Source organism: Gopherus evgoodei, chromosome 1 (assembly GCF_007399415.2).
Source record: "Gopherus evgoodei ecotype Sinaloan lineage chromosome 1, rGopEvg1_v1.p, whole genome shotgun sequence".
NCBI classification, from domain to species: Eukaryota; Metazoa; Chordata; order Testudines; family Testudinidae; genus Gopherus; species Gopherus evgoodei.
Window position 1 is genome coordinate 26,688,753 of NC_044322.1, and position 25,477 is coordinate 26,714,229.

At 40.6% G+C, this 25,477-nt stretch overlaps 1 protein-coding gene across 4 annotated transcripts in view; it reads left to right on the forward strand.

Annotated features, from left to right (window-relative positions):
• Positions 1-25,477, forward strand: part of CNTN5 (contactin 5) — a 1,021,024-nt gene that overhangs the window by 271,378 nt on the left and 724,169 nt on the right. For all 4 annotated transcript variants that reach the window (XM_030560071.1, XM_030560062.1, XM_030560093.1 and 1 more), the window contains one exon: positions 18,998-19,128. The gene's annotated coding sequence lies outside the window, so the exon portion shown is untranslated. The remainder of the gene's footprint in view (positions 1-18,997; positions 19,129-25,477) is intronic.

A 25,477-nucleotide genomic window follows, 5' to 3' on the forward strand; every position in this document is an offset into this window, starting at 1 on the left:
GAGAGCAGCTGTGGGGGACCTGCCCTGAACAATATCCCTACATTTTCAACAGGATTTTCTACTGCCAGATATAGCACTGCTGTGTGTTACCTGGGAAGAGCGGGAGGGTCTTCTACAGCAATGTGGATTCCACCCTGGTCCCTATGCAGCTTGCCTGTGTGCAGCAATGGTCCCCTCACCTCTCATGGCACAGTGGCACGGACACGTTAGCCTGACTGGGACAAGGACCACGGTGGCTCTCCCTATAAACTTGCGCAAGCGCATTGCCCACGCTCTGGCTGAAACTTTTGAAGAGATTACCGAGGCCGATTACCGAGATGTGATAGACAAAATCAATGGGCTATTCCACATCTAGCCATGCATGCAGGCAGCCATAACCCCCCCTCCTCCTCTCCCAAAAAATTTCCATCCTTAAAATAAAAGCTGCTTACCAGGAACCTGCTCCTCTGCTTCTTCTTCACCAACAAGTTCCAGCTGCTGCGACTGGCTAGCTTCCTCCTGGCTTGAGAAGAGCTCCTGGCTGCATGCCTTCTGGGACTCCAGGGTGTCTCCCTCCACCCCAGTAGCCTCACTCTCGGCTTCCTCTACACCCTCCCCCACTTCTCCCTGCTCTGAACTCTCCATCGTGGTCCTCGGATTGGCAGTGGGGTCATACCCAAGTATAGCATCCAGCTCCTTGTAAAAACGGCAGGTCGTGGGGGCAGCTCCTGAGCGGCGGTTTCCCTCATGGGCTTTGCAATAGGCACTCCGTAGCTCCTTTACTTTAACCCTGCACTGCAACACGTCCTGTTCATGGCCCCTTTGCAGCAAGGCCTTTGATATCCGGCCATAGGTATCATAATTTCTACGGCTGGAGCGCAGCTGTGACTGCACAACTTCCTCACCCCAAACACTGATGAGGTCCTGCAGCTCGCAAGTGTTCCATGCTGGTGCTCATTTGGGGCGTGGAGGCATGGTCACTGACTGATTGATTGATTGTGCTCTGCACCTGGCTGAGCAAACAGGAAGGTGATTTTTAAAATTCCTGGGGCATTTAAAGGGCTGGTCACCTGAGCCCAGGGCAGTGGAGTGCGAAACGATGAGCAGAGTGGCTGAAAAGGTATGCTAGGATACCTCCTAATACCCTGGAGGTCAATAAAAGCGCTTTTGGTGGCCACACTTGATGACCAGCGCTGCATCACCAGCGCTGGAATCGCTACACCCCAAGCAGACCAGGTGTACAGCCAGCGCTGCAACCAGGGAGTTGCAGCACTGGCTGTGCTTTGCAAGTGTGGACACAGAGTGAGTTGCAGCGCTGTAACCCCATCACCAGCGCTGCAACTCTCCAGTGTAGCCAAGCCCTAAGGCCCAGAGGAATTAATGACTGGACTTTCAGAAATTGCCCAGCTTCCATTTAAGCACTCAAATAAATCACCAGATTTTCGAAAAAGGGCAGGGTGGGTGTTGCGCTCTAGAAAAGTGGCCATAAGCGCGGTTGAGCTCTGCTTAAAATCTGGCTCCAGTTGCGGGTGATGATGAACATTTAATTATCTGGCCCCACGTGATTTGCCCAGGGTCACCCAGGGAACCTGTGTCAGAGCCAAGAACCAAAGTGCTTGTCTACATGGCCTTGTAGTACAGACTGAGGGGGTATGAATTGCAGTGCACATTGAAGTGCTGCACAGTAACTCCCCAGTGTGGCTGCTGCCAGCGCAAACTGAAAGGTACTTTGTTTGCATTAACATAGTCCTGTAGGCGACGTGAATTAGGTACCTTTTAGTTTGCGCTAGCAGCATCTATATGGGGGATTTACAGTGAAGCACTTTGTTGCGCATTGCAATTTACACCATTTTATCCGAACTATAGGGCCATGTCGACAAGCCCTACAACATAGCCCCAGCCCCAAAGGATTCTTGTTTTTCCTGAACTCAGCACCTGCATTTCAATTTTCACAGCTGTTCTTGACTTAGAATTCTTGGGAATTGCACTGAAATGGCATTTCTCTTTGTTTCAGCGACTTGTTTTGGTTTTGGGTAGAGGGAAATTGTCTCTTAGAGTGTGTTTCTTGAAGAGAAGTCCCAATTTCACAACGTTGTATTAACCTCATCACTCAGTGTATAAGAATGTCCACAGGCTTTTCTTTAGCAGAGATTTTATTTGAATGCACAAATTCCAAGAAGGATCTCTAGTCTATTTTTACAGACGGTAAGGGACATTAAAATGCTTTAGGAATCAACTTCATTAGCTGACTCCACATCAGCTTGAATAGTACAGATAAGGAAATAGTGCACTTATGTTATCTGGCAATCAGTTCTGGTTCAAGGCTTTTCAAAAGATGGGAAGGGAAAGATTGCTTTATATACAATATATAATATACAAAGAACAGATGTCATAGTTAAAAGGTTTCATTATTGGTATGGAGAGGCAGTAGTTGCTCTATAGTTAAGGTTTCACTAGCTTACATTCTAAAACTCCATAATAGCAGCCCTTTGGAAAATTCATTTGGCCTAAAAATTGTCAGATTTACTGTCAAAGGCAAAGCTTTTGCAAAGGGTGAAGAAAATTAACCAAATCTTATGAGTTACAGATCATTAAGGTTTCACCTAGATTTGAATTGCTGAGCTTATCTTAATGTTTCTGTGTCTTCCTCTAGGCTCAAAATGATTTGTTACTAACTGTTCACATTTTCCACATAGATACATTTCTTTGAAAATTTATGTCCCTGTTAAATTTGAAGAAAAAAAAAGGGATTCAGCAAAGTTTATTAGCAGTTTTTTCTAGTGTCTGATCCTTCTATCATGAATGTCAATTTCTTAAATAGAATTATTAATAATTTATGTGGGAGTTTCTTCATTTGTTCATCTGATAAATTCTTTCCTTCAGTGAGAGCAGTGTGTGTGGGAGTATGTTGCCCTCTATTGTTTGGCAGATGCTTAGAAAAAAAATAAAATAAAAATAAGGTAATACTTAACAGAGTTATTCATTTAATTCACATGGCAGAGAGCTATTTTTGTAGATATCAGAACAGAGTTCCAGTTGGAATTCTGCAAGTGTGTTTGTTTGGCTTTCTATGTAGAGGTGGTAGATTTATATAGTAACTCCATAGTAACCATGGTTCCATTCTATGCTAGATTTTAATGAATCAGTAATGGAAAAAAAATCCTTCTTATAAATATTCTATAAAATGTATAGGGCTACATCTCATTGACAGCTAGAACACACCATGAAAACTGTGATGAAATTGAGCCAAGTACTTTTTGAGATTAAAAAGACTTTAAAAAGTCTCTATTTTTAAATGTTTGCAGGTTCTAATGTTTCTTGTATTCCTTTAGAGAGGTAATCACGTCACACCACAACACTTGAAAAGTAGGAAGATGTAAACCCTGCTGAATGAAAGGGTGGGAATAATGAAAAGTTTAAGCAATTGTCATTATTAGAAAATACATGCCATTCTCTGCCATTGAAGCCCACAGATCAAAAGCATGGTGACAGAAAATAATTTAATTGCCATGTTCCAAACTGGCCCCAAAATGAAAAGAAACTACAGGAACTCCTGTATCGCCACCCCCCAACGAAGTTACATCTTTGTCCCAAGGAATGTACACGGGTCTGTTATCCCCCTGGTATCGGAAAAGAACAGAGAGTTTGAGTGACTTCTCAGAGGTTACATAGGAAGTATGTGGCAGAGCTATGAGCAAAAACCCTGGTCTAAAATGACACATACCTAATGTTTTATTAACTAGGCTACAGAGGATCTCAAACAAATAGCATAATCAAATCCTTTTGTTTGGAATAACCATAAAATGGAGATAACAATGCCTTTCCAGCAACTCACGTTTGTAAAATGGTTCGAGACTGACAGCTGAAAAGACAGGACACAAACATTATTAGCCAAAAATTTCAGCGGGTTTAATGGTGCAACAGAGGAGCTTAGTGATATGGCAGTGATGTACTGTGGCCAAAGGGACTCTTACTATTTCTTTTTTTGTATTAACGTAGCACCTCTGAGCCCTAGTCAAGGACCAAAACCGCATTGTGCTAGGTGCTGAAAAAACACAACAAAAAGATGGTCCCAGCCCTAAAGAGCTTACAATCTAATTATAATACAAGATACAGCAGACACCTATAGGTGGATGAGTACAAAGAAACAATGAGACAATATTGGTCAGTATGATAGGCAGTGGTACCAGTACACCACTGGCAATTTCTTTGTAGTGATCACTTAAAAAGATACATTTAAAGGAGAACAGAAATAGCTTTGTAGGTGTTCATGGGGAGCTCCTTTCAAGGATGAGGGGCAACATGGGAGACAATATGAAGGCGCTTGCTTGAAAATTTAACAAGTGGGCAATAGAAATTGGTATCATGGGCCAATCAGAGGCAGGAGTCAACTTTTCAATACTGAATGAGAACTGATAAGTAGGATGGGGAAATTGAGTTCCTGTCTTGGTTCTGAAACTTAATTTGCTGTGATTTATTATTGCTAGTATTAGAATTCCAAAATCAGGTAAGTATTCCATGATCATAAATCAGTCCCCCAAAATCAATAAATTGATTTAGAATTCATGCATTTTTTTAAAAAAATGAATTATTTTTATTTGACTTTTATGGGCCTTTAGGGTACATTTGGTTTACATTTCGAGCCTTTTCTCTGCAACCTGGAGGACCAGAAACTCTCTTTAAAAAAAATGAAAGCTGAGATTCTAAGATCAAAGATCTAAAGTTTTAAAAGACTTCAATAAATATCTTCCATTGTTCTAGGGATTATTGTTGCAGTCATCTGGGCCCCAGGATATTAGAGAGAAAAGGTGGGTGAGATAATATTTTTTATTGGACCAACTTCTGTTGGTGAGAGAGGCAAGCTTTCGAGCTATACAGAGCTCTTCTTCGGATGTTGAAAGCTTCTCTCTCTCACCAACAGAGTCCAATAAAAATTTTACCTCACCTACCTGTCTCTTCAATAAATATGATAAGACTTGCGATAAATTGGTGAGAATTGGCAACACTTTCCAGTTGCAAAACAGAATACTATATTTTATCCCTTTACAAGCCAATCCTCTTCCCATTGAAGTGTATGGAACTTTGGCCATTATTTATTTTTAAAGCTTAAAAAAGGTAATAATTTTAAAAACAAACTAAAAAAATATAATAGTCAATCTGCATATTCAAGCATAAAGCCAAGGAATGCAAAAGTTACGATTCATAGCACAGTTTAAAGTCACAACCATGCCACTGTATTAACAATTTGGTTTCCATTAAAAATAAATCAAGACAGTTATTGCTTGTACAAAGCAAGAAATCTTGGAATACTACTGTGAGACATACATAATCAATAATAATTAATGCAGCCCTGAACTTAGATGTGAGATATTTGCTGTATATCTCAGATTTACTGATATTTAAATGAGAAAGCACTTAAATCTGCTCTACTGCTTCCTTTATCCTGTAGTCTAAGAAACGGGATGAGTTGTAAAATCAGAGGATTTATCTAACCATTGGCAGAGTGAAATGAGAGACGATAAATAGATGTAACATCACAACAAGCCTGTCTTATGGTTCTCCGTCAAGTCACAACTGGCTTGGTCAAAACAAGAAGTATTAGCTAAATCTGACACCTTTTAAGTTAGATCTCTGAAGAGGTATTTAATACTGAACCCCTATTCCAATTCCTTTTATTTATGTAAGCACAGGAGGTAATGAAAAAGCAACTATATATGAATTAAAAAGTCACAGAAATGTTGTAGCTTTATGCCATGTAATTTTCAACACCTGTTTTCATTCATATAATAGTACTGGTCTGTCTGAAATTCCTTCCAGGGGCAGAACTTGCTTGGCTGTAATGATATTCCAATGGAAGAGTTGTACTCAGATAGATAGAATTATCTAAGCAGGAAATTTAGAATGTATTTAAAAAATCAAAATCCATTTCTCTCTGTTTTAGAAAGTTATTTGACTTGAAATTCATTTAACTTCACAAATATTTAAGGTTTTCTAACATTAAAGTACAATAAATAGACATACAGAAAAAATACCTCTATGGTTAATATGTCTTCTGAAATAGAGGAAAGCAGGGCAAAATGTTATCTCAGTATGACTATGGACTTGTTCAATCATTCTTCTCTGTGGTGATTTAATTACTTCAGGAGTTAGATCAGGGGTTAGCAACCTTTCAGAAGTGGTGTACCAAGTCTTCATTTATTCAGGGCTGATCTACACTATGGGGGGAAATCGATCTTAGATACGCAACTTCAGCTACGTGAATAACATAGCTGAAGTTGAATATCTAAGATCGGATTACTCACCCGTCCTCACCGCGCGGGATTGATGTCCGCGGCTCCCCCTGTCGATTCTGCAACTCTGTTGGGGTTGGTGGAGTTCTGGAATCGATATAAGCGAGTTCGGGGATCGATATATCCTCGAGCAATCGATTTTAACCCGCCGATACGGCGGGTAGTCTAGACGTAGCCTCACTCTAATTTAAGGTTTATAATACATTTTAATGTTTTTAGACTCTCTCTTTCTCTAAGTCTATAATATATAACTAAATTAGTGTTGTATGTAAAGTAAATAAGGTTTTTAAAATGTTTAAGAAGATTCATTTAAAATTAAATTAAAATGCAGAGCCCCCTGGACTGGTGGCTAGGACCCGGCAGTGTGAGTGCCATTGAAAATCAGCTTGTGTGCTGCATTTGGAATGTGTGCCATAGGTTGCCTACCCCTGATCTAACATTTACAAATTATTATTGCAGCCACATATACAAAGATCTGATTCCATAAACTGTTAGAGGGCCTATTTTCTACTGGTTTCACAGAGAGTCCCTCAAGTGTGCATCTTGTCCTTAGCACAGTACTGATGCTGATTGCACAGAGCTGTCTGAGCTACTATAAGCACTAGGATGCATTTTTTTTTGGTCTATTAAATAAAGATATGCACCATGTTCCTGGTAACAGGTCTTGTAGGACCTGAGCTTAGCCACTGCCCAAAAGTAAGGCCTAATCTACACTGCAAAGTTAGGTCAACGTAAGCAGTACCCGGGCAGTGTGAGTGCCACTGAAAATCAGCTTGCAGTCACCTTCGGCACACGTGCCATAGGTTGCCTACCCTAGAGTTAGATAGCGGGGGGTGGGAGAGCTCAGTGGTTTGAGCATTGGCCTGCTAATCCCAGGGCTGTGAGTTCAATCCTTGAGGGGGCCACTTAGGGATCTAGGGCAAAAATCAGTATTTAGTCCTGCTAGTGAAAGCAAGGGACTGAACTCAATGACTTCAAGGTCCCTTCCAGTTCTAGAGATTGGTATATCTCCTATTATTATAGTGGTTTACTCAGTGTGTTGCTGTAGTAATGACACTGCATCAGGTATAGTCCTTGTGGGTGGTTCAGTCTAATGTATCTTATTCTCGCTGTCTACATCTGTATACTATATACAGCTGCTATCACTGTATGATGATCTTGACTAACCTTCAATGATGTTTCTAAAACCCTTGAAGTCAATAGGACTTCTCACAGGAGTAAGGACCTGTTGGGTAGCAAGGGCTCTCAGGAACTCTCCTAGGATACTCATATTTACTCAGGGTTTGTATGAGGGTTCTCTGCAGGAATCACTGAATAATGACAATTAGGTTTTTTTCTGGTCTCTGCTGTTTCAAGTTTTCAAGTAGGGGGATATCAGCTTCTGGAAGAGTTCTCGTTACATGCACATTCTAACTTAATGCCAAATACAGTCATGTCTGTGTTCATCATAAAGCCAAGTTCCTTTCACATTTTTATACATATCTTTTCCACTTGTCAGCTTTTGATTTGTGCATATATAACTGGTGTAATAAAGTCGTTGTTTGTATACATAGAAAAATTGAAATATACTCACCATGTGCAATATATTTGTAACAGTGTGTATGTGTAAGTGAAGCATTTTAAAATAGATCACCATGAGACACAGATATATATAAAGAAGATCTCAAGCTGGCTGAACTCATAGAAAGTTTGACAAGGAGTCAGTTGTCCACCTTGAGATTCATCGGTGTTTTGCATATTTGTATATTAACTGTAAGCACCCAGTCTGCTGCAACTACTTTAAATCCAGCTTCTTGCAACTAATACTCTTCACGTTCTGCAATATTTTCATTGGTAGCTGGTATAGCTAAACTTTTAGGTCTTGAAAGGACTCAAAATCCAATACTCAAATACTTGAAATACTAGTTAGAGTAGATAGAAAAATAATGAAAGAATCACATAAACGTATTGTCTCCCGTGCCCCATATCCACCTTTCCAAAATCCACAAGAACATTTTACTTGCCTGGCTAGAGTAATAGGATGAAATTTTAAGAATCATGAGCCTTTTGGTTTAAAAGCAAGAAGCTACTTAAAGCAACATTTCCTTTCAAAAGGGCTGCAATCTGAATTTTAAGCAGATGACCTGCTGCTGCTGTTTATCTCTCATAATGAATCTACTGTGGCTTTTTTCGCTATTTCTTAATGTGATTCAACTTGCTGTACATAAAAGTGTTATAAATATTGATGTTAATTGTTAAACATGATATACTGCTCTGTGTTAGCAGCCCAGATACTCTAAAGATGATCCTCACTTATGGGAAATGTCAGCCTATCATAAGTGGTATCCTAGCAAAAAAAAAAAGAAAGGTGATTTTTAAGTTTCCAGGCAGACTATTATTTAGATTTCAGTGTACCTTACACTGAAAGCCAAAATCTAAAACTGTGTTAGGATACAGCACAGACTGTATATCTTTTTTGTTTGTTTGTTTGTTTAACAATGTTAACCTGAATGAACTGGGAACCAGCTATTTCCAGAAACTGCCTACATCCCATTCCAACAATTGTGCTTGTTTGGAATGCTCCTGCTGTCCTCAGGGTTGAATTCCTGGGAGAGGGCAGCAGAGTGTTTTTGGTGGAGGGCCCTTTGCTCTGGAATGTATGACTTCTTGGGGTCAGAGTTTGGTGACTTGCAGGACATGGTACAAGATGCATCTGTTTAATTTTGCTTTTTCTTAGGGCGTAAAAGACATTGATGTTTATTTGAAGTTTGGGGAAAGATTTAGTGCTAATTATTTGTTATTCTTATGAATGTGTGCACCAATATGATGATAGAAGCATTATCAATGATCAATTATCAAATAAATACTGTGACAGACCCAGACCAGTGGGGTGCAGGAGTCTGGTAGAGGGCAAATATACTGGTCACTGGGTGAGTAGTTTTCTGTTCCCTGAGTGACCAGAGCAGGGGCTGCCCTAGAGTAGTCAGGAACTTGCTAGAACCAATTAAGGTAGACAGGCTGATTAGAACATCTGCAACCAATCAAGGCGGGCTAATCAGGGCACCTGGGTTTTAAAAGGAGCTCTCTCCAGTCAGATGGGGGAGGAGCCAGAGGAGAGGAAGTGCATGTGAGGAGCTGGGAGCAAGTGACACAAGGAGCTGAGGCTGAGGGTGTGCTGCTGGAGGACTGAGTACAAGCGTTATCAGACACCAGGAGGAAGGTCCTGTGGTGAGGATAAAGAAGGTGTTTGGAGGAGGCCATGGGGAAGTAGCCCAGGGAGGTGTAGCTGTCACACAGCTGTTACAAGAGGCACTATAGACAGCTGCAAATCCATAGGGCCCTGGGCTGGAACCTGGAGTAGAGGGTGGGCCCGGGTTCCCCCCAAACCTGCCAACTCCTGATCAGACACTGGAGGAGGTGATCCAGACTGTGGGGGAGATCAGTGAGGTGAGCAAATCTGCCAATAAGCGCAGGACCCACCAAGGTAGAGGAGGAACTTTGTCACAATACCCATAATATAATATAGTTCATTATCAATGTCTACGCTTATTGGTAAATTGGCATGTAATTGATGCAGTTGTGTTGATTTAGCAGTGGGTCTGGTGAAGACCCACTAAGTTGATGGCAGAGTGTTCTCCCATTGACTCTAGTACTTCAGGTCCCCAAGAAGAGTAAAGTAAGTCAGCAAGACAGCATCTCCCATCGACACAGCATGGTGTAGACACCGTAGTAAGTTGACCTAAGCTACATCGACTTCAGTTACGTTATTCATGTAACTGAAGTAGCATAACTTAGGTCAGCTTACCATGGTAGTGTAGACCTAAGTGTGTGAGCAAATGTTTAATCTTGGGAAGACGTATGGTATGTCCTTGTTTGTTATGCAACGTTCTGTGTAGAAAGAGCTATGCAAGCAGCAGAAAACTTTGCCCTCTGCCTTCATTTTTGACAAGAGTCAATTCTTGAAGCAGAGTTGCTGCCCAGGGAACTGGACATTGATGTTGGTCTGAGATTCCTGAAAGGGATTACATGCATGTTGTTTGTAACTGCCTCCATTCCAGGAATGGTGTATATGTAAATAAAGCAAGTTACAGTTAGAATATACCCAGACTGTACATCACTGATTTCTCCTCCGCTGGGGAGCCAGCACACACAACCCCAAACATCTGCTACTGCTCAGCAGAAGAGCAACAGTATTAACTATTGCCATGCTTGTCATAAACAGATAGCTAAGGGTTAATGTTCTTTTACCTGTAAAGGGTTAACACAGGGAACCAAACACCTGACCAGAGGACCAATCAGGAAACAAGACTTTTTCAAATCTGGGTGGAGGGAAGTTTTGGGTGTGAGTTCTTTGTCTTGTATCTGTGCCCTCTCGGCTCTGAGAGTGATTTTCTATCTCCTGGCTTTCTAATCTTCTGTTTCCAAGTTGTAAGTACAAGGATAGTAAGACAATAGGTTTCTATTGTTTTCTTTTGTATTTACATGTGTGTAGTTGCTGGAATGTTTTAATTTGTATTTTTTTTTGGATAAGGCTGTTTATTAATTTTCTTTTAAGCAATTGACCCTGTCTATTGTCAACTTGATGCAGAGCCTATTTTTAATGTCTTTTTCTTTCTTTTTATATAAAGCTTTCTTTTTAAGACCTGTTGGAGTTTTTCTTTAGTGGGGACTCCAGGGAATTGAGTCTGAAGCTCACCAGGGAATTGGTGGGAGGAAGAAGTCAGGGGGAAAATCTCTTTGTGTTAGATTTACTAAGCCTGACTTTCCATACCCTCTGGGTGAGGCGGTGTCATAACAGATTCCCAGATTTGGACCTTAGCATCCAAAATATGGGTTTTAGCATGAAAACCTCCAAGCTTAGTTACCAGCTTGGACCTGGTAAAGCTGCCACCACCCAAAAAATTAGAGTGTTTTGGGGCACTCTGGTCCCCCCAAAAACCTTCCCTGGGGACCCAAGACCCAAATTCCTTGAGTCTCACAACAAAGGGGAATAAACCATTTCCCTTCCCCCCTCCAGGTGTTCCCTCCCTGGGTTTCTGGAGAGATATACAGAAGCAAGCTCCGTGAATCTAAACAGAGGGACTCCACCCTCCCTATTTCCAGTCCTGGAAAACACAAGTACCGAGAGAGAGAGCCAAGCTCCCCCCCCACCCCCCTCCTTCACCCAGAGGGAATGCAAAGTCAGGCTAGTAAATCTAACACACACAGATTTCCCCCTGACTTCTTCCTCCCACCAATTCCCTGGTGAGCTATAGACTCAATTCCCTGGAGTGCCCCACTAAAGAAAACCTCCAACAGGTCTTAAAAAGAAAGCTTTATGTAAAAAGAAAGAAAAATATATAAAAATGGTCTCTCTGTATTAAGGTGACAAATACAGGGTCAATTGCTTAAAAGAAATATGAATAAACAGCCTTATTCAAAAGAACACAATTCAAAACACTCCAGCAACTACACACATGTAAATACAAAAGAAAAAAAAACAATAACCCCTATTGTTTTATCTTTGTACTCACAGCTTGGAAACAGAAGATTAGAAAGGCAGGAGACAGAAAAAATCTCTCTTTAAATGCCATGGATACTGTACCTACCTGCTATCTGATTTAATCCATCTGTAGTTAATGTGCTCATCACCGTGGCGTCTAGGTGCCAGTTCACTGTTTAATGTTCTGTTCCAACTGCTTGATGCAGGGCTGACCAGAGGATTCAGGGGGCCTGGGGCAAAGCAATTTTGGGGGCCCCTTCCATTAAAAAAAGTTGCAATACTATAGAATACTATATTCTCATGGGGGCCCCTGCACTCCAGTATCCTTGATTCTGATTATAAGATGCTGTGGTTACACGTTGTTCTCTATTAGTAGGAAGGGCTGTGAATGCTGAGGTTCTTATTTCTACATCTCTTTTCTTGTAGTTGCTTGTTAAGGAAGGAGGAGACCTGAGTTCTACTACTGTTTCTGATGGTTACTCACTGCCTGGCTTTGGGAAATCATCACATTTTCAAAGGCATGATCTAACTTTGGCTGTCTCAATTTTGACTCTTACTGCATTGATATTTATAAAGCACTTTGAGCAGTTCAAATGGATTGCACAGTCGGAATTTATTACACTGTTATTTAGCTGTGCACTCTGGAAACACTGAAGTAAGTAAAACTGAGCAGAGCCAACACAGCTGAACTAGCATTTAGCCTCAGTTCGTTAGATTGTGGCTATTCTCCAGGCCTCCTGGTAAACAGGATGCATATTCAGCTTCCGTTGGATACAGATCCATGTTATTTGGTACCCGATGAATCAAAAAAACTGCATTAGTCACATCCCTAACTTTCCCACTGCAAAGTGACACATCTGCGAAAACTCATCTCTGTCTTAAAAAAAACAAAACAAAAAACTCCACATTCCATTAATGTGAGTTGAAAACAAGTACTTGCCTCACTTAAGCTAAATCGAAGGAATCAGCTATAACAGGAGCCTACCTCAGAGGAGTTTGTCACAAGATGATTATTAGCTTTTGGCAACCAGCAATGGCACCACACTGGTTTTCAGGAGGTGTTATTTTACTGACAGCGGCAGCAGCAGTGGTGGCGGGAGTGGCAGCTCTCTCAGTAGAAAGGTGCAGCAGCACATCCTTGTCACAGAGTTTTAAGATCCAGTGGGAGTGAAGTCTGTAATAGCAGCTCTAGCCAACTTTCTCTCTCATGATTTCCCCCTCTCCCTTCTTTATTGTATTAGAGAGTGAGATTGGCTCCCTGACAGTGGGCTTAGGGGAGATAAGATTCTGACAAGATACAGGATGCACAGAAAAATGTGTGACTAGCCATAGTAACAAGGTTGTATTTGTTAGCTTGTGATTTAGATGATCGAAATCCCAAACCATGCATACAGTGTTATATTGCTTGTTATCCAGAGGCTACTGTGCTGACCCCAGAGAAGCAGACAACAGTAGCCAAAAAATACGTCACCTGTAACCATTTCCACATCATGTGATTAAGATTCAAGCACTGAGGTTTATTTATTAAATTTAATGTAATTAATTAGAATTTATTCTTAATATATTCAAATTAGAATCGGTGTGTCTGCAGCTGCAGAGATAATCCGGGAATTAGCTCCCACTCCAGAATTTGCCCTGCCAAAATCTGTCCCTTTGCTCTACCAAACTCTTGCATAGGTCACTGGATCATGTAGGTTGAGGGAGAGGCTCATTAAAAACTTCACCTCCATTAAGCTGTGCTATTGATCTTCTGGGTAACCTTGGGCAACTCACTTCATCTCTCTGTGACTCAGTTTTCTCATGTGTACAAATGAGGATAATGGTACTGACCTCCTTTGTAAAGTGCATTGAGATCTACTGGTGAAAAGTGCTCTAGAGCAGCCAATAAATAATAATAATACTTAATAATTGATCATAAAAATATGATATTTGGAGCACATGGTGAAAAGAAATAATAAATTAAAGGATGCCTCCACCTCTTCCTGTCAAACCATGCTGAAGGACGTGAGGGGCAAGTTATCAACCATTAGGCAGTATGATTGGAGGGGTATGGCATTGGAATCCTTTGCCCTATCCTGGAAGCTAGGAAGAAAGGAAGAACTATCGCTTTTGCAGCGCACTGACTGTAAATTTGGCAACCAGACTCCAGCACCTGACTTGTGAAATTTCCAGTTTGCTGCACATCTCTGTGATCTATGGAGAGAGAAAAAAAATGCAAAAACCACCAGAGTTTATTGAATTAACGATTCTAGTACTGATTGTGGTGTTCATATTAATATCTAATTCAGTGATAACTGTTCTATATGACTCATTTTCCACTTGGGCTAGCACAAAATTAACAGTTGCTACTAAATGCAGCACTCGTGTGACACAATATTCAGGGAGCCTTGATATAGAATTTATATTGCAGCATGATGAAGAACTGAGCACATTCAGAACCTTGATTAAAGTTTAATATACTTACTATCTATAGACGTCTATCTTTATATATTTTTTCAGTTACTGGTTAAAATGTCTGTCTTGAGAATAGAAGTGGCTCTGAACCATACCCAGGAATCTAAAGCCAAACTTTGGGGAACTGTGAATCCAGATCCAAATGTAGTGGCTTGGGCACATTGCTATCAAAGCACCCTTATTCAAAGGTGTACTAGTTTTTTTGGATCATAATAGCCTCCCTCCACCCTCCCCGCCTCACCCCACCTACTGATTATTTTACTAGGCATTTATTACGAAAACATTTCAGTAGACATTGAATTCAGCAGCCTGTTTGTTTGCCATGAACTCCACTTACAGTCCCAGACTTTCTCAAAGGATTACTGCATTTTTCCTAGACTTTTGATATCAGTAGATAGGATGCTAAAATATTTTAAGCAAGTGTAACTAGACCTATGCAAATAACTGATTTTTTTTTTACTTCACTGGCAGTTCTGAAAAACCAAAAATAAAATTTGATTTAAGTTCAATCAGACTTGCAAATTCTGAAAAAAAAAAGTGTTGAATTGAAAAACTCCATTTTGGGGCCTAACAAAATGTTTCATTTGACCAGAAGCATTTTATTGCTGGGCATTTTCAAGTGCCAGATTCACCAAACGGCAAGAGGGGAATCCTCCCTGTTAAGCTTGAGCCCTCTAGTTAGGACATTCAGCTGGGATGTGGGACATGGAGGTTCAATTGCTCCCCTCACCTAATGTGGAGAAGGGATTTGAACTCCCATTATATTGTAAGGGAGTGCTGCCCTAGCCACTTGTCTATGGGGTATACAGTGAGGAGGCTGTCCCAATCTCTCCAGTTGAAGCAGCTTTGCTGAGTACAAATAATTAATCATTAGCACATGGACATGAACTTGCATCTCCCACAGTTTCAATCTCTTTGGCCCAATGACTATTTGATTATTTACACACTGTGAAACAGCTTCAAGAGGCAAGTCTCATAGCCCAGTGGCTAAAGCACTCCACCGTGGGAAATTAAAAAGCATCTAGATACTGTGAGAGTTGTGTCCCACAACTTGTATCTTCCCAGCTGGTGCACAGTGTGGAGAGGAGTGAATCCACAGACAACGTTAGTGGGTTCCTGTGGAGGGGTGAGGCAGCTCGGTGAGTTTCCTCCATCCTCCTTGAGGCTGCCTTTCCCACTTTGTCAAATAGGCGTGTGATCACAAGGTAGTGAAGAAAGTGTCAGGGGCAGGAGTGTTTGTGTGGGAGGGTAGAAACTGCACTAAGAAGTATCCTACTTCCAGACTGTCCCAGAGATAAATCACAGGCTATGATAAAGAAACGTACAGCTGCATTAACTGTCACGTAGCATTCTGTGACACCTTCTCTCCACCCTCCCCAGAGAGTCACAGAGTAAAGTTGCAAGTGGTGAGCCAAGTCAACATGGATACTAGGCTTGCATGCTGCCATGAGATACTGCCCAGCAGTGCAGAGCAAGACTCTTGCCATATAGCTTGTCTGTGGATCTCTGCTCCCCCACCTCCTTCCCCCCTCAGTTCCCTTTTCTCGCCACAACACCAGTAGTCTTGTGGCTGGGGGAAGGAGGGAAATGTAGAGTCTGCAGCTGAGCTGTTGTGAGGCTATATTAACAAATGTTTGTGAAATGTTCTGCCACTCTTGGATTACTAGGCTGTGAAAGTGAAAAGCATGATTTATTGTTTCATTCTAATTACCGAGACCTACTGTATAGAACACTTTCTGCAGACATTGGTGAGCAGCAGATGTTTCTATCTTCTGACAACTTTTTGCAAACTGTGGGCTTCTTCTATTAATGTGTCCAGTGATGATGACATTCAGGCCAGAGCTGAAGGTTATTCTTTTATGCTTGCTTGTTTTTGTTTTAATTTTTCAACAAAAGTTTATTTCTGAAAAGAAGTTTGTGGCTCATTACTGAACAAAAACACGTGTTCCATCTCTTCTAAGGCAGTTACTAAAAATGAAGCAAGATTAAAGTGCATGTGTGTTTGTGTGTATATGTGTGTAGATATATAATAGGGTAAGAAGACAAGATAAAAAATTACACTAAGCAGATTTTTGTTTTTCAAGGCAGATAAGTAATCTGGCACTATTCCAAAAGGATTTCTGTGTCTGTGCTGATAATAGCATATCCTTCTCCCCACAACGAAGTGCCCCCTTTAAGAGATGGGCTCAATTCCATGTGCCTCCCAGCTAAAGCTATGGGGCTAAGGGTCAGATGATAACCTGCAGAGCAGCTGGTCCTTATAAAGGCCAGCAAGTGCTCAGCTAAGCTAGGGAACTACAGGGAGTATATAGCCTTCTGTAGCAGGTCCTTGAACAAAGGAATTATCCTTGTTACTAGAAGACTCCCAGACAGATGGCCTGGAGAATGAGAACTGCAAGGAGCAGAAAGCCTCCTGTGGGGACTCTGTGGGACAGGGCAAGGGGTGAGAGAAGGAAAAGCTTTTGGGAACTGTAGCCTGTGTGAGGCAGAGAAACTCCTTTGTTATGGTATTGTGCTTAAGTTTCTTGTGCCCTGAGCTAAGGGTCTCACACTCATTGATGTGGCATTGGTTCTTCCTAGCCCAGGGAGCTTACATGAAGCCACAAGGGTATGTGGTTAGAGTAGGGTATCCTAAACCAGGTATTTGAAACCAAAATAATCAGCAGCTGTTGTACTTGTATATTATCTGCAAGGGGCCACCAAAAAAGGCCAAAGCTACTTTAGGAAAAGAAGAGAGAAATACCGCTCTCAAAAAATACACCAAAATATCCAACATATAATATCTGAGTATTATTATTTAACATATGTATTTTGGCAGGGCCTTTGGGCCAGCTGAACTTGGGGCTGCATTGTACCAGGCAGTGACAGAGTGTACTGTCTAAATAGACAAGCCAGACATAGGATAGGGGCAGGAATCTAACACACAAGCAGAGCAAATAATGTGATGTGGCAAATGTTATGTTAGTTCCATGTTTTTTGGGAGGACGGGGGGTAGTTAGGTGATCAGGAGCTCAATGGAAAGGAAAAGCAGAGCGTGGAGAGAAGAGTGTAAGGAGAGAGAGCTGTAGAGTGAAGCCGAGGTGAAGCCACAGAATCTCACCCACCCGCTCCTGTAACAAACCCCTAACCTATGTCTGAGTTATTGAAGTCCTCAAATTGTGGTTTGAAGACCTCAAGCTGCAGAGAATCCTCCAGCAAGTGACTCGTGCCCCATTCTGCAGAGGAAGGTGAAAAACATCCAGGGCCTCTGCCAATCTGCCCTGGAGGAAAATTCCTTCCTGACCCCGAATATGGCAATCAATTAAACCCTGAGCATGTGGGCAAGACTCACCAGCCAGCAACCGGGAAAGAGTTCTCTGTAGTAACTCAGATCCCACCTCATCTAACATCCCATCACAGACCATTGGGCATACTTACCTGCTGATAATCAAAGATCAGTTGCCAAATTCATTGCCAAAATTAGGCTATCCCATCATACCATCCCCTCCATAAACTTATCAAGCTTAGTATTAAAGCCAGATATGTCTTTTGCCCCCACTACTCCCCTCGGTAGGCTGTTCCAGAATTTCACTCATCTAATGGTTAAAAACCTTCGTCTAATTTCAAGTCTAAACTTCCTAGTGTCCAGTTTATATCCATTTGTTCTTGTGTCCACATTGGTACTAAGCTTAAATAATTCCTCTCCCTCCCTAATATTTATCCCTCTGATATATTTATAAAGAGTAATCATATCCCCCCTCAACCTTCTTTTGGTTAGGCTAAACAAGCCAAGCTCTTTGTGTCTCCTTTCATAAGACAGGTTTTCCATTCCTCGGATCATCCTAGTAGCCCTTCTCTATACCTGTTCCAATTTGAATTCATCCTTCTTAAACATGGGAGACCAGAACTGCACACAGTATTCCAGATGAGGTCTCACCAGTACCTTGTATAATGGTACTAATACTCCTTATCTTTGCTGGAAATACCTCTCCTGATGCATCCTAAAACTGCATTAGCTTTTTTAACGGCCATATCACATTGGTGGCTCATAGTCATCCTGTGATCAACCAATACTCCGAGGTCCTTCTCCTCCTCTGTTACTTCCAACTGATGTGTCCCTAATTTATAACCAAAATTCTTGTTATTACTCCCTAAATGCATAACCTTTCACTTTTCAGTATTAAATTTCATCCTATTACTAGGAAGGTGGAGGATTAGAGCACATGGCCCATCACCACAGAGAGAGTCAGAACATCCTACAGTTTTCATTGGAATGTTAAAAGAAAAAAAAAATTCCTTGCTTTGTCTGCTTCTGTTTCTTCTAGCTCGTCTCTGTATTCCCCCGCAAGGCTACAGGGTGGCAATGGGGAGGGGAGATGTCACCTGGATTTTACCGACCTCCAGAATAGAATTAAAATTAACTGATTACTTCTCCTGTTACAGGTACTGTGATCCAATAGCTAGAGGCTGTGTTATCATAGTAGGTTATTTAGTACAAACATATTTTCCCCAGTCCTATTATATTAAAAGAGAAAGAAGTTAAAAAGAGGAAGAAGACTGCTCCCTTCTTTCTAATGTAAAGAAGCAGCCTTGTTCTTTTGCTGGTATAAGACAAAGCACTGTCACACGGGTGTGATAATATACCCATTGTGAAACAAGTAAGAAGGAGATGTCTTAGTTCACGTAGGTAGCTATAGCAGCTGTCTCTCACAACATATCAGGAATAATGTCATAGTGAAAAGTCAAATAACAAAGCTGACAATCTCCATATGAAAAGAGATTAGATGATGGAAAGCTCCAAATATAACATAACATATTTTTTTCTGTTCAACAGATTATCTGAAAGGACTAATTTTTGAGTCAACTCAACACCTTGTCTTCATCAATTTTCACTCATACAAGGACTATCTGCTGAGATCATTTCCCTTTAAGGGCACTGTCCATACAGCTGATATCTGAATTCAGGTATAGTGGATGTTTAAACCAAGTTTATTTCAAATGTGTTAACGTGCTGAACCGAAGCATTCATGTACTTCCCAAACTGAAGCCAGTCACTGAGACTATTGCCATCAGAAATCCAATGGTCAGAGGGAGCAATGTATAGAACAGTTAAGTTAAAGGAGGTGAATTTAGACTGAACAAGTTGATCACACCTGCCTGGGAAATATGCATTAAAAAAAAATTTCTCATTCACTTCATGAACTTCGGATCCTATGGCAGGTTTAGACTTCTTATGGTAAGAATAGTCAATTAGTATATAGAAATTAATACCACTTACTTATTGGAAATGTATTGGTTACATTTTAATTGTTGTAACCTACATCTAACTGTTCATTAAACAGCTATTTGTTCAAATTTAATAAGACTGCAATTACATGTTAAATAGCAACTGCTTATTAAATACAGTTACCGAAGATTATTAGAGACAGCCCTGAGACACAAAGTTCATATTGGCTTCTCAACTTTCCAAGAGTCTGAATGTGGTTGGACCTGGGCTTTTCATTCATTCTATTATTGAGATGGTGGGAATCAGCTGCAAAGTTCGGATTCAGATTGTACCTTGCCCACAGGGAAATGTTCAGGTAAAGCACTTTGGTTCAGGCCCATATCATTTATGAAGTTTCACCTAAGCCCACTGGAACTGTGTGTTTATTTTCATATACTATATACCTGTGTATTTATATGTGTGTTTAATATATACAGGAACAAACTTCTGGCATACTAAAATTAAGTTCTGGTGATTTTTCATACATGTTCAAATAAATACAATATACTGCATTAATGAACAGGTCAAATGCATGGTGCTTGCTAACAGCCTAATTCAATGCAAAGCAATGCAGTACAACAGCTGTAGATAAGAGACATTTGGATCTGATGCTCATTATCCAGATGGATGATGGATATCCAATTTACATTTATTGAGGAAGCATCAGCAGATGGAAATGGAATGAAAGAGAAAATGTCTATGGTTACCTGTTAAGTGGTGTACTTCATCATTCACCAGCAGAATGAATTATGTTCATGTAGTTCAAAATGCCTCTAATTAATTTTCGAGAAGAACCTTTATGCTGACCTATTAATAAACCATAGTTCCAGGTTGGGGATAAGGAGCTTGTTAAAGTGTAACACATGCCTGTGCAAACAGATTTGGAAGTGCATAGTTCACTGTTGTAATGTCAGATGTTTTACCTGCCTACCCAACTAATTGAGAATTACATTGGAAGAATAGAAAGCTATTGAAATAAATGAGACAGACGGTGCACTCCAAACAGACATAACTGAATTAGAACTGATGAACCCACCAAGAGTAGGTTCACAGTGTCACTTTAAATACCATACAATTTCATTCATTTTCTTGCACCTGATCTGTTGTTGCAACCACTAAAAGCTTTCAGCTGAAAGATGGACAGTTTAACTTGAAACTGCATTCTGCATACTAGCCCTACTGTCAGGAGGGGATTTATTGAAGGATAATCTGTATATTAAAAGGAGTGCAAGCCTGAGATCCTGGGAAGCAGGCATTTTGATGGCAGATGGTGCAGCCATCACTAACTTAGCCCTCTCAAAAAGAATGTATGTTGTTGGAGAGTTGCCAGCATCAGTACATTTTTATAGATTTACACCCATGGCAGGATTCCCATGATCTACAAAGTGAAAAGCTCTCTCACTCTCTTAAATATTAATGCAAAGTTCAATATACTATAGCTGGTAAGAGGAGTTTGATACCAACCCAAAAAATGAAATGGAAAACAACTGCTGCTCACCAATAATATTGTGCAGTATTTTAAATTCACTGTGTCCATACGTTTAGCTACAGACCTTATCTCCAAACTTCCTTTAAAGTTTGAGAGTGTTTGGATCTAGGATTTCTGCCCATTATAACAATACAAACTAGATGAATGAGTATCTAGATCAGACCAGCTTCAGAATTGGATGTGTGTTTGGATTCCGTGGTTTGGGTTGCCCAGCTCTAGGTACAGTATTTTGGATTTGCACTACTATGCCTCCTTTCTTATGTAAAAACCTAGACAATAGAGACCAGAGTCTATCCTGACACGCCATGTACCACATTGACTTCATTTTTTGGTTATGTGTGATGAGGCAAGATTTGGCTAGGTCTTTTAGTTCTACTGAGGATGAAACATAAATGTCCAGTTTGCCACTTACATAAAGGGATTATTTTGTTGTGTTGTTTTTGTCAGTGAGGCAAAAAACACATTGCTTCTGCTTCCACTGATGTGAGGGAAAACTACATCTTGGCAAACTTTCAGGCTAGATCCTGACCTGTGCCAAGCAGTGGGTCTGTAAGGAAAGCTTTTAACCACCTTTTTGACTCCTTGATCCTCAATTGCTCTGCATTAACCTCATTAATCAATATGAAGTATAGCAGACTTAGGGCTCCTCTACTTTATACTGCCTGCTCGTGGCCTCCAAAAGTCATTCCCTTCAGCCAGGGATCACTGAGGCATAAGAATGCCCTTGCCTTGCCTCCTTTCTCCTGCTATGTATATTGGGGACTCAGGGTGCTTAACTTAGGAGCTGCTGCTGTGGTTTTACTCCACATGAGGCTCCTCCTCATGCTCGGGACTCCTCTTAAAGCTGGAACTGTCACATCTATCTGTGCATAGCACCAGTGTTAGCTGGGGCACATCAGAGACATGTCCCTTAATGTCAAACCAATTGCCCATACAAAACAGCAACATTATTACCTGTGTAAAAAAAACCCACAAAAAGAAGACTTCAGTGGCCATCAAGGTATATTTGAGAATACTGTATGTTAGTCCTTTTTAACAGCATCCATCTATAATAGCTGCTGCAAACTGCGGGGGGACAGTAGTTAGGTTCAATAGGAGAATGCTCTTGTTTTGAAACTTCCCTTGCCTTAAAAATGCAAAGGAAAATAATCACAATATTTAGCAAAAACCAGTTTCTAAACTTGGATATGTAATGTACTTTACTGTACATTACTATTTTAGACAGCTGGAAATACTAGTAGTCATAATACTGAAGGACAGAAATAGAAACACTATTTGCTAGCTATTTAAATAGAGAGCTCTTCACTGTCTTCCAAATGTGATGATTTTTCAAAGATTAGCATATTAAGTGCATGGAAGACTCTTCAGAGAACGAGACATTCTGTGGGGAAGATTAGCAAACCTCCAGTGGTTTGTTCTGGTTAAAAGGAAAACTGAAAAATGACCTTTTATATTTTTCACCACTACAAATCATGCTGTTCCACCATGATGCGTAGAGATGGAAATAATGGAGATGAGTACAATAGACTTTTCCATAGACTGAGTTTTCCAGGTCATTTAATTCTCTCTAGTGTCTTCAGAACCTTTCCAACCAAGCTAATGATAACAGATTGTCACATTATCCAGCTCATGGTGACCTGTCTGGGTAGGTGCCAGAAGTTCTCTCCACTCATAGCTATGAGTTTTAAAAAAAAAATTGTCTTCTGTAACTGCTATAAGCAAACCCAATAAAGTATTACACACAAATGAAATAGTCTGTCATTGTTTTATGTGAGCATTTCAAGAACTAGCATTGAATAACCATTTATAATAATGTATCCATTAGGCATGTTATGCTGCAGCAGTTTTGTGCCATTGTGCTCAAGGATCCTGGCCATAAATTTTGTCCTGGGGGGAGGGAGAGGGTTAACCCAAATCTAAGTGGGAATCTTCCTACAGTATAGAGACAGCACAAAGGTATCGTTATGAACCCATCTCCCATAAAAGAGAAACAGTTGGAGAAAAGTGGATAAGGCTTAATTGCTCCTAACCTCTGCCGATCGCCAGCTCTGGTTTTGGTGCCTTGAAGCTGTTTGCTGACCATGTAATTTATGACTGGGGATTGAGACTGCATTTAGGACATGTGGGGCTGAGATAGTGCAAAGGTGAATCTCATGCCACATACGCACCTACACACACATACGCACACACACGTGCACATCTGACGTATGCGTTGTATGCCTCAGTCATATCTGAAGATCTGGCCCATTGTTCCAAAAGATGAGAACCAGTACTCATGAATAAGAGACAACTGTAAATTTTGCCCCCTATTGGACCAAACCTTATTTAAAATCAGCTTAACTATTGGTATCCCTGTTCTCCACTCCCATTTAAGATTATGTACTCTGATGTTTTCTAGTTCCAACCAGAGTGAAATGCCAGATCACAAGAGGTTCTTTGGGGGCATTTCTGCCTGAAGCAGGTAATGTCAAAAATATCTTGAGAGCCTGTTGCGGTAAAAAGGGGAAAGAACAGAAGCCAGACTAGTGAAAGAATAAGTTAAAGAATATTTACATAAATTAGATGTATTCAAGTTGGCAGGGCCTGATAAAATGTATTCTGAGGTACTTAAAAACTAGCAGAATCAATCTTGGAACCATTAGAAATTTATCTTCAAAACCTCATGGAGGATTGGTGAGGCCCCAAAGTACTGGAGAAGGGCAAACATAGTACTTATCTTTAAAAGGGGTACAAGGGAATTATAGGCCAATCAGTATAAGCTGGGTAATAAATAATAGCCAACACAGATTTGTCAAAAACAGATCATGCCAAACCAACCTGATTTCTTTCTTTACTGATCTAATGGATGGGGGAAGTAGTAGACTTGGTATATGTTGATTTTAATAAGGCTTTTAACTTAGCTCCACAAGACATTCTCAGAAGCAAACTAGGGAACAATGTGATGCACTTGCAAAAAAAGGTGAATGTCATTCTGGGGGTATTAACAGGAGTGATGTATGTAAAACATGGCAGCTAATTCTCCCACTCTTCTTGGAACTGGTGAGGCCTCAGTTGGAGTATTGTGTCCAGTTCTGGGTGACACGCTTTGAGAAAGATGTGAACAAACTGGAGAGAGTCCAGAGGAGAACTGCAAAAATGCTAAAAGGTTTAAAAAACTTGATCTGGGGGAAAGGTTTAAAAAATGTGCATGCTTAGTCTTGAGAAAGGAAGGTTCACTTGACTGATGGTAACTAGATGATGGAAGCATTCTTCTATTGACCTAACTGTATCTATACAACTAGTTAGGTCAGCAAACTCATGGGTGTGGATTTTTCACACCTCTGAGTGCAGTAGCTATTTAAACCTAAATTTTAAGTGTAAATCAGAGAACAAAACATAACTCTTTTCCTGTGTTTTTTCTGTGGAGATCGATTACAAAATCCAGTTATGAGAATCCAGGAGCCATTTTTAGAAGAAACATCTTTAAAAATTTGACATTTTACTTATTTCTGCTGGAAATGAGCAAAGGGAGTGGTGTTTGGATTCCAATGTAGGGTTAGGTTAAAAATTGTCATTTAATTGCACTCCATTTCAACTCCAAATATTGGACATCTATTGAAATCAGCTCATTTGGGAACATTTTTACCATCTCAGATAGTGAAAAAAGTTCAGTAGTACTTAAAATATTTTGGTTGTATCTTTACTCAAATGAGAAGCAAGACTTCTTTCCATATTGATATGACCCATATGGAACTACAATCCACAGGTCTGGATTCAGGAACTTGCATCCAACTTCCAGTCTCACTCCCAAACTGAAAGATGTTTCATAGATTTCATAGACTCTAGGACTGGAAGGGACCTCGAGAGGTCATCGAGTCCAGTCCCCTGCCCTCATGGCAGGACCAAATACTGTCTAGACCATCCTTGATAGACATTTATCTAACCTACTCTTAAATATCTCCAGAGATGGAGATTCCACAACTTCCCTAGGCAATTGATTTCAGTGTTTAACCACCCTGACAGTTAGGAACTTTTTCCTAATGTCCAACCTAAATCTCCCTTGCTGCAGTTTAAGCCCATTGCTTCTTGTTCTATCATTAGAGGCTAAGGTGAACAAGTTTTCTCCTTCCTCCTGATGACACCCTTTTAGATACCTGAAAACTGCTATCATGTCCCCTCTCAATCTTCTCTTTTCCAAACTAAATAAACCCAATTCTTTCAGCCTTCCTTCACAGGTCATGTTCTCTAGACCTTTAATCATTCTTGTTGCTCTTTTCTGGACCCTCTCTAATTTCTCCACATCTTTCTTGAAATGCAGTGCCCAGAACTGGACACAATACTCCAGTTGAGGCCTAACCAGCACAGAGTAGAGCGGAAGAATGACTTCTCATGTCTTGTTTACAACACACCTGTTAATGCATCCCAGAATCACGTTTGCTTTTTTTGCAACAGTATCACACTGTTGACTCATATTTAGCTTGTGGTCCACTATGACCCCTAGATCTCTTTCTGCCATATTCCTTCCTAGACAGTCTCTTCCCATTCTGTGTGGGTGAAACTGATTGTTCCTTCCTAAGTGG